Genomic DNA, 9,756 nt, shown 5'->3' with positions numbered 1-9,756 from the left:
CCACACCGAGCCGCTCCCGGGACGGGCGGGTTTCGCTTTGAAAACGTCGTCCTGGGTTATTTCTCGCTGTTCTTGCAGAAAACCGGGTAGAGCCGCGGCCGGCCAGGGGAGGATGCCCCGCTCGCCGGGGAACGGAGGGCACGGAGGGCTCGGAGCACCGGGAGGGCACCGCGGCCGTGCCCCCCCTCAGCCCCAGCCCCGCACGACCCCGGCTTTTGTTTTCTCGCCAAATCCCCCCCATCTCCATCAGCCAGGCTCCCCCAGGAATCAGCTCCTGCGGGGAACAGCCCCGCTCCAGCGGAGCCGCTCTCGGGGATATTCGGGGAGAGGCAAAACGCTTTTGGGGAGGGTGCACGGCTGGGGTGGCTCAGGGGGTGCCACGGTTTGGGGGATGCTTCTGCAAACGAAGCCAGCGAGAAGCGATCGAAAGGCGCCTTGCTGGGGCTGCCCCGGTTGTCCTCGGCTCCCCGGCTCTGCCCGTGCGGCTTCCCCGGCTCCGGCCGCGTTCCTGCCGGGCCGAGGCGGCAGCGGCCGGGCTGGAGCGGGGAGCGGAGCTCCCGCAGCCTCCGGCGGGCACTGAGACGGGCGGCAAGGCCGGGATGCGGCGCTTTGCCTGCCCAGGAAAGGGGGGAAAAGGGGAGAAACCCCCCCCTAAAATAAAAAATTATAAAAGGGTGAAAAAGGTGGGGAAAAAAAAAAAAAAAAGAGAGAGAGAACGAATTTGGAAGGGCCGGTGCCGGAGTGTGCTGGCCGTGGGCTGCGGTGCGTGTGGGGAAGGACACGCTGCCATCCCCGACACGAGTGGGATCCCTTCCCGCAGCGGTTCTGCCCCCGGGAACGGGCCGGGTTTGCCCCGCTCGCTGCCAGCCCCAGCGGCTCGGGGCTGCTGCCGAGGGCACGGCCCGGGCGCTCGGGGCTCAGCGCGTCCAGGACGCGCTCCTGCTCCCACCGGGGCTCCACGGGGCCGCTTCTGAGCCCCCCCGTGGAAGGAGTGGCGTCCTGGGGCTCCCCAAAGCCCCGCAGCGAGGTGCGCGGCCGGGCAGGGAGAGCCTCGCAGCCCCCCCGGAATCCCCGAAGCGCCCCCCGGGTCCCGGCGGGCGAGCATCCCGCGGTGGGCACCGGCTTCTCCAGCCTGCACCTGTTTGAGTGCGTGGCTCTTCCACGGGGAACGGCAAACTAAATGCCCGTGCAGGAGGAAGGGAGAGGCGCCAGGAAGGTTCTGGGCGCTGCCGGGTCAAGCAGGGCGGCTGCCAAGGCGCAGGGAGCCGGGGCCCTGCCCGGCCTGGAGCCGCTCCGTGCTCCGCCGCTTCCCCAGGAACTCTGCCCACGGCCACCCTGGGGATGGCTGGAGGGGAAAACCACTGCAGCGGAGGCGGCCGATTTTCCACCGAGAGTTAATAACCATCTCCTGCAGGGAAAGAAGCGGCCAAGACCCTCTGTGCGGCACACGCTGCCAGGGGACCCGCGGGGCTGCATGGCCGGGCCGAGGGGCGTCTGGGGGGTCTGGGGGCACAGGGGAGCGGGCGGTCCCGAAATGAGCCTGCTTGGGGTTGATCCCCTCCGTGCTCGCCCCTTTTTGCGCCTCCACCCTGGTCTCTAACAGAGATTTCAGCGCGGCGTGGGGCGGGGAGGGTCCCCGCAGCTCTGGGGAGGGGGCGCTGGAGCGGCAGGGATTTGCGGGTGGGTTCCTTGGCACCTCCAGGACAGCCCAGGTGTTCCCAGGTGTTCTACAGGGCGGGTTTGGGAAACACGCTCCAGGGTGAAGCGCTGCGTGGCAACTTCGCCCGGCCCCGCTCCCCGCGTGGGACCCCGGGCTCGGGTGGGCACCCACGGGGGCACGGCAGGAGGCGCGGGGGGCTCTGCGAGCTGTTTTGCACAAGCGTTTTCAAGCAGTAAAGAAGATTAAAACGCTCGAGCCCGTCCAGCTCGCCCGGGCGCTGCCGCACGCCCCGAGTCACCCCTTCCCTGGGAGGATTTTCGCATCAATCACTCCTTGTTCCTGCGCGCGGCATTCAACCGGGAATTCATATTCCGAACTGCGCAAGAACCCGGTGGCACAGGACGGGGCTGCGCTCCGCAGGGGTCGCGGATCAAGGCGCTGAGAATGTCACACGCTTCCCTGGGGATTTTCCCCGCTAATCTGCCGCTAATGAGCGGCGGGAGCGCACCCAGGGCGGGATGAGGAGCTGCTGCCTCGCACCCACGCCGCTGCTCGCATCCCTCCTGCCGAGCCATTCCGACACCTCCCGAGCCCCGGTCCCTGCGAGCAGCCGGCGCAAGGGGGCGGTTAAGGACAGCCGGGAGCCCCGGGGACAACGGGGACAAGGCGGGGAGCCCCCGCCGAGCATCCCGGGCCAGGCGGCGGGGACAGCTCGCCTTGCCAGCAGCGGCTCTGGGAGAGGCAAAAAAAAACCCATAAAAATAACAAAAATTAAACTCTGCAAAGGTGGATGCGCCCCCTCCCCGCTCCGAGGAGGTGGCGAGGCACCAAGCCGGGCTCCCCCCCGAGTCGGGGCCACCCGGAGCCTCAGGGGTGGCTCAGGTGATGGAGCTCAGGGCGGGTGTCACATCCTGCACCCGCCAGAGCCTTTCCTGAAGTGACCTATTTACACTCTCATTGGTTTAAATTAATTTTTTTTTTTTTTTTTTTTACCCGAAAACCTTTGAGAAGCGGCGGAACAAGCGCCAGTGAGAAAGGGAGAAATGGATGCGTTTTGTACAGGGAGGGGAAAAAAAAAAAAGAAATTAAGTCGGTCTTGTTGGTCCCCTCAGCGATGAAATACAGAGGGGAAGATTAATACTGCAGCATAACCTGTGCCTGCATTCACTGTCCTGCACCTCTTCCCTGATATTCCAGCTGCACTGAAACCCGTCTGTGCATCAAAATGAGGCGATCAGACTATTTTTTTTTTTATTGTTATTTCTAGAAGAAAACACTGGCTCCTCTGGCCATGAAAAAACACCGTGTCAATTGCCATTTCAGATTTTTCAAAAAACATGTTCAGCTCTAAGAATTCCTCCGAATTCGTTACACTCCGCCGCGCGAGGCTGCTCCTTGCTGGTCCCGGCGAAGGTAAAAAATTCACGTCCTAAAATAAGAAGTCGTAAAAAAAAAAAAAAAAAAAAAAAAAAAAAAAGGGGAAAAGAAAAAGAAAAGCACCATTTACATTTGAATATCTAACTTGAACATGATTATAATTACAATCGTCAGACATCGAGCAGTGTTGTCTCCCATGAACAGACAGTTTTGAGGATGTAAACACAATTTTAATCGTGACGGTCTCTAGGAATGAAGGGAAATTAAGGACTTTTATAGCAATTTTTTTTCGACGTTTGATCAAAATATTTTTGCCCGGAGATTGCTTGCCAAATGAAAGCAGAATGGAAACGATGTGCGCTGTAATTCAGCAGAGTTTTGTCACGGGTAGAGCCCAAGCCCCCGGTCTGTCAGGGCTGTGGTCTCTCCTTTCCCCGGGGCATTTTGGGGAGCGGCGAGTGGCCCTGGCCGACAGGTACCGCTGGGGCAATTTTCGATCAAGCATTTTTCAGCCGAAACGCCCAATTCTGAAGCCACTACAACGACCTGAGCCGCCTTTTCCCTCGGAACTGGCAGAACTGCCCCCGATTTGAGGCTGGCAGGGAGATGCAGCCGCTGGCGGGGCCGGGGCGCGTTCCCCTCCCGCAGCCCCGGATTTGGGGTTCCCCTGCCCGGGGCACCCCCTGGTGCTGATCAGCCCCGAGCCAGGCCCGCAACCCCGCAGGGCTCCGGCCAAGGGAGGGGGATTTGCGTTAATTAAATATTGTGGGGGTGGCGATTTGAACCCCAAATCTCCATTTGCTCCCACATTCGGAGCTTCCTGCGCTCGTCCCCGCGGAGCAGCGCCCGCTCTGGGGGTGCCCCCAAGCCCTGGGGACCCCGATGGAGCCCTCGGGGGGCGTCCCCTCAGTGTCCCCTCCTTCCTCTGCCCCTGGGGGTGCGGCACTGCAGCTCAGCCCCTAAAACGCAGCGAAATTCCCCAGGGGGACGCCCAAGGAGGCGCCCGGGTGTCCCCGCGGGGTCCGCGCCTCGTTCACTTGCGCTGCCCCCTCTAAGGACGGCTGCGGCGGGGCCGGCTGGCTAATTATTAGCTATTAATTGAGTTCAAGACCTTTTCCGGCGTTGGGAAATGAGGAGCCCGAGCAGCGATCCCGAGGAAGGGGCTGAGCACAGCCCAGAGCCGCGGCCGCGCCGTCCGGGCCTGCCCCAGAGCCCCAGGGGCGGGGGAAAGGAAGGGGTGGGGGGGGGGGGGGGAGAAAAAGGGGCGACAAAAATTCATGAGGTGAAAATTACAGAAACTTCAGAGGCAGGGATTGATTTCCGAGACACCTCGGGGAGAGGGGGGAGAGGGGCGATGCCCGACGGGGCGGGCCGGGGGCTGCGCTGGGGTCCCCGGGCAAGGTGAGGAGCGGGGCCCGGGGTCCCCCCGGAGCCCCAGCGAGCTCCTGCCGATGCCGCTTTCTTATCTTTGCACGCTTCCACCTTCCAATTAAACTTCCCCAAATTGCCAAAAGGCTGATTTGCATGCAAGGGACCCCGCTCAAAGATGCTAACTTATTGTCTCCTCCCAGAACTTAACATTTCTCTCTTCAGTTCTCACTTGAAAGAAGTTTTAGAACAGTATTCAAAGACTGTCCAAACGAACAAAACCTTCCCCTTCGCTCGGGAGAGAAATCCGGTGTATTCAATACCAGGGCATATTCTCAGAAGTTTGCAGATTTGGGTTTAAAGGCGGTATTGTTCGTGCCTTTTTCCTGAAACTTCTTTATTTTGTTGTTTTTTTTTTTTTTTTTTCTCCCTCAGACCACGGCTCACATGCCTGCAAAGGATTATTAAAATAAAACATCATAGAGCATTTTTCCTCCTTTTTTCCCCCTCCTTCTTTACTGTTTAGAATTACTTTTCTGAAGGAGCTTTCCAAGCATCCCCCCCAACCCCGCAAGTCATAATTAAGAACACTTTATTTTTTTTTTCCCCCCCCTAACAAACAGGAAAAAGACTCAAACCCTTCTCCGAATGTTCCTTTTTCTTTAAACACCAACAGCGTTCTAAAATCGGAAACATTTATCTGTTCCCAGAACACCTGAAAACATTCTCGGGGCTGGACAGACGCTGTTCTTCTACAGCTGAACAAATGAAAGCGGCGAGATTTTGATGCCAGAAGCATCTGTGAGAGCAGAAAATAAACGCAAACCTAAATTCTTATTGGGTTTGGGGGGAAAAAAAAAAAAAAAAACCAAACCAAAAACCTGTTTACAAGGCGCCGGGATCTCTGCGTTCAGACACCCCATACAGCGAGTTTTCTTTTTAGGATTAAAAGATGATGATCCAATGGGCTGAGGATGTAAAACTCCTTTGGGGAACGCGATAAACTGCAAAAAGCCAGTGGCAACTCATTCCTGATTAACTCCTTTTTTATAAAGGGGCGGAATGGAAGCGAACAGGGACCCCGACGGGACACGAACATATTTTATTCATTTAATACAAAGCAGCTCCTTAAAAAAAAAAAAAAAAATCTTTAAAAAGCCGGTTCAGAGCATAACTCACGGGCCAGGGGGGGGAAAGCAAAAAAAAAAAAAAAACCCTGATGGGGTGTGAGGTGATGTCGCCGTCATCCCTCGCTCCTCCCGGGGGAACGCGGCGGGCACGGGCGGGATGCGGGACCAACCCGGCCCCCCGGGACCCCCCGATGCTGGGGGACCCCCCTGGCTCTCCCCGCTGACCTGAAGGGCGGAATCAACGCAATGGTGTAAGGGCAGAGAGCACAAAGAGCTGCTGTGCTCGGCTCTGCGGATCATCAGCGGAGATGGGGAAGTATTTACGGGGCTCTCTCGGAGTGACTGGGTCCATCAGCAGCGAAAAAGAAATCATATTTTTAACCGCAGGGAAGCAAGAGTTCATGTAGATTTACAAACGAGGGGAAAGTAACTGTAAGAACATGTGTTAAAAAGGCGGCAGAAAGAATTCCATCGATTTCCATGAGAGGTGGATCGCGTCCAGGAAGAATGAGTCAACTTCATTCCTCGGGCAGAGCCGGCCAAGCTGAGAGAATTACACCAGAAATGCCTCGGGATCACCTCGTGTCCCCCTCTTCGAGCGCTGCTGTCCCACTGAGAGCCTCTTCAGCGTGGTTATGGCTGAGAAAACGAGCTGGGAATTCTTCTAAAAACGGCTTTTAATCCCCCGGAAAATAATAATAATGTTTTGGGAGATAGATTCTGCTGTGCTGAAAAGCCTCTCACACACCGACAGCATCCATGGCAGGACAGGGCAGCTCAGAGCTCGGGGAAGGTGAAAGGCAAAATTTGCACATCCCAGGGATCCATCTATCTGTCCTGGCTGCTAAACCCTGCTTCTCCTCTCCCCACAATTTCGGTGTTGAACCCTGCGAGGTTTTGGGTTTATTTGCGCACGAGAGGGTAAAATTCTTGCGAAATTTCCTCCCCACTCCCTTCTCCCAGGGCAGGGGGGACTCTGCTCACCCCCCAGGAATGAGCAGAAGGATGAATGGAGAGAGAAACCTTTCTCCACTCACAAATGCACATTTATTGTGGCTTTTTTTTTTTTTTTTTTTTTTACAGGTGGAAGAACAAACCACTCGTTCCTTCCAGAGATGTGAAACAGCAATGGGCAAACACTGTCAGAATTCTGCTCTTTGCATTCGGACACCCCAAGTTTCACACAGACCCCTCCCCATTCTTCACTAACACAAAAATAACACTTGGAACATCTAGCAGGGAGCTCATCAGGCTTCTCCACCTTGCTGGTGGCTTTTTAGCCCAGAAATCGTCCAAATGAGAGCTTGTGGATGCCAGAATTTTGCTGTGAGGCGCAGCCCGTGATAAGCTCATCAGTGAATAGTTAAAAAAAACCAAGCTCCAGAAGTGTGGTTAGAAAATGAAATGCAAATATATACAAAATAGCCAATGGTTCCTGTGGATAGAAATGCCTGCCTACCTCATGAGTGCTATTTTCCAGCCAGCTTTCCAAGCAGAGCAGCCCTTGCACTCCTGTATCTACAATTGTGCCATTTATAAGCCAGGAGCCCACCTCGCCCAGGCCCTGGCTCCTGCAGTGACTCATGTTCCACTGGCTTATTCCTGGGAAGATCTGTGCTAAAACACAGCAGAGAGCAGAATTTTGGGGAAGGAACGGCCCAGCTGGGAAGCACCAAACACTCTCACTATTCCCTGTCAGAAACCCTGAAAACATTGCTTTACATCCTGTGTGAGAAGTGGCATTAAAACAAAACATTGCACTGACACCTGAGCCAAACGACAATCCTGGCTCAGAATTATTCATCAGAATCGTTCTGGCTCAGGCTGGGGATGCTCCATCCCCAAGGCCAGGCTGGATGGAGCTCCGAGCAGCCTGGAATGGTGGAAGGTGTCCCTGCCCCTTGGGATGAGCTTTAAGGACCCTTCCAACCCAAACCGTGCTGGAATCTTGTCATTTCCAAGGAAATGAAGCTTCTGAATGAAGGATGAAGGGATTTATAAAAAAGCAGCACAGCAAGCTACAGACTTGAAGGCAATTGGATAAGGAACTTGTTTTATCAGGCCTTCCCTTTAAAATCCTTTTAAATCCATTTTCTGTGCCCAAGTTGGCCACTCTGCTGCTGGAAAAGCAACTTCCAGCCTCCCTGGTGGAAGAATACGGGAGTAAAACACATCACAGGTGTAAGCAGGTGGTTTTTATCCTTCCTGCAGCAACAAAGCTGTGCAGGATGCTTGGGAAGAGCTCCTGCAAAAACAGCAAAAAAAAAAAACCCCAAAAACAGCAGAGAGAGAGGCCAGGCAGGCACAAACTCAACCCCAGACCTCCTCCTGTTCTCATTTTGCTCCTTCCAGTGCCCTGACACACATCAGGAGCTGTTTCACTGCCACTCAGCTGTGGTTTTTCTCCCTTGGTAGGGATGAGATGGGGAAATGGTTTCATTTCTCTGAATTATAAAGTTAAATAGAGTGAACTGAGAAGCTCTGTGAGAAATAATGGAGCGAGATCATCCATACAGTGGCTTAAATACCCTCAGGGAACTTCTCTGTGTGACCTGGAGCCCCCCTGGCAGTCACACCCTCAGCACAGGGGCTGTCACTGCTGTCACCCTGTTCCAGGGGTGCCCTCAGTCACCCCCCCATGTCACAGACAGATTTTATGAAAAATCCTTTTGGGATTTTTCCTCCTGAGAAGCCTCAGAGGAAAAGAAAAACAATAATTATCTGCTGCTGTGGAATGCAACAGGTGAATCTGTGATTGGTCTCGTGTGGTTGTTTCTAATTAATGGCCAATCACAGCCCAGCTGGCTTGGACTCTGGTCAGTCACAAGATTTTATTATCATTTTCCTTTCCCCTTTCCCTTTCCCTTTCCCTTTCCCTTTCCCTTTCCCTTTCCCTTTCCCTTTCCCTTTCCCTTTTCCCTTCCCTTTCCCTCTTCCTTTTCCTTTTTCTTTTCCTTCCTTCTGATAAAAACCTTTCTTCTATTTTTTAGCATAGTGTTAATCTATAATTTTCTTTCAATCTAATATATGTCATAAAATAATAAATCAGCCTTCTGAAACATGGAGTCAAGGTTCCCATCTCTTCCCTTGTCCTGTGAACGCCCCACACCCCACACTCCCCATTTCCCACCCATTTTCCTGCCCAGCCCCACCCCAGATTTCCCACACCAATCTCTGGTCTCCTCATCCCATAAACCCACAATAAATTCCCCAACAATTCCGAAAATAATTCCACAATAGATTCCTCAACAAATGGCTCAAATAAGAGGAGCACTCAGCACCTGCCCATCCACAGAGCCCCACACTGGTTTGGCTTGGAAGGGACCTTAAATCCCAACCCATCCCAGCCCTGCCATGGCCAGGGACACCTCCCACCACCCCAGGTGGCTCCAAACCCTCACCTTGGACACCTCAGATGCTCAGGGGGACTTTAAGCGACAGCACTGCTTCATATGGGAACATATTTTCTCTAAAATTATCACTAAAACCTTTAATTCCTCTCTTAAGCAGCCCAGAATGTGGATTTGATAACTGTGTTATCAGTTACAGATAACAAAGACGTTTGGAAGGGAAGTTGAGTCATAATCAGTGATTTTGTCACAAAGCTCAGCAGAGGGAACCATCCAGGCAGTGAAACCTTTAATTCTGAAGTGTGCCAGGCACTAAAAATGGGCTGGGAGGGCACAGCAAGGGTTAAAGAATGACTGGGAAACAGTAAAATGGAAAAAATTCAAATTTTCAGCAAGGGCATAAGCTGCCACTTATGCCCAGATTAATTTTTAATCAGTTAAGAGCTGCAGCACTGCCCAATAACCACCTCACCCTTGAATTTTTTCATGGATGGACCTGGTTATCACCACCACCTCCACCAGGAAAGGGAGAACCATCACTTCACAGAAAGACACCCCAAATTCTGCTTTTTACTATGAATTAATAGAAATCAAGATGTGTTGGCAGCATTGTCATTCACCAAACGAACAAATTTAATATTTCGCCCTCCCGTTAAACACAAACTGATATGAAATTGTTGATTTTATCACTCAGGTTGTTGGAAAGGCCCCAATTTCTCCATTTAGCTATTTTCTCACTGCTCCTCCAAGCAGACATTCCACAAGGAACTTCTGGATGCTTCTATAGTAATAAAATCTAGCATTAAAAAAAATAAAATAATAAAAAATAGAAAAATAAATATAATAAAACTCCAAAATTTATCATACATCT

The sequence above is a fragment of the Molothrus ater genome, chromosome 23 (genome assembly GCF_012460135.2).
Source record: "Molothrus ater isolate BHLD 08-10-18 breed brown headed cowbird chromosome 23, BPBGC_Mater_1.1, whole genome shotgun sequence".
Classification (NCBI taxonomy): domain Eukaryota; kingdom Metazoa; phylum Chordata; class Aves; order Passeriformes; family Icteridae; genus Molothrus; species Molothrus ater.
The sequence above is the reverse complement of the archived record's forward strand: the minus strand, read 5'-3'. Positions refer to the sequence as shown.